Genomic DNA, 1,071 nt, shown 5'->3' with positions numbered 1-1,071 from the left:
TATATATATATATATATATATACACGTATATATATATATATATATATATACACGTATATATATATATATATATATATATATATATATATATACGTATATATATATATATATATATATATATACGTATATATATATATATATATATATATATATATATATATATATACGTATATATATATATATATATATATATATATATATATATACACGTATATATATATATATATATATACACGTATATATATATATATATATATATATATATATACACGTATATATATATATATATATATATATATATATACACGTATATATATATATATATATATATATATACACGTATATATATATATATATATATATATACACGTATATATATATATATATATATATATACACGTATATATATATATATATATTTATATATATATATACACGTATATATATATATATATATATTTATATATATATACACACGTATATATATATATATATATATATATATATATATATATATATACACGTATATATATATATATATATATATATATATACACACGTATATATATATATATATATATATATATATATACACGTATATATATATATATATATATATATATATATATATATATATATATATATATATATATATATACACGTATATATATATATATATATATACACGTATATATATATATATATATACACGTATATATATATATATATATATACACGTATATATATATATATATATATATATATATATATATATATATATATATATATATATATATATATATATATATATATATATATATATATATATATATATATATATATATATATATATATATATATATATATATATATATATACACGTATATATATATATATATATATATATATATATACACGTATATATATATATATATATATATATATATATATATATATACACGTATATATATATATATATATATATATATATATATATATATACACGTATATATATATATATATATATACACGTATATATATATATATATATATATATACACGTATATATAT

This window comes from Octopus bimaculoides, chromosome 21, assembly GCF_046866305.1.
Source record: "Octopus bimaculoides isolate indiv1 chromosome 21, ASM4686630v1, whole genome shotgun sequence".
Taxonomy (NCBI): domain Eukaryota; kingdom Metazoa; phylum Mollusca; class Cephalopoda; order Octopoda; family Octopodidae; genus Octopus; species Octopus bimaculoides.
Note: the sequence above shows the minus strand (reverse complement) of the source record.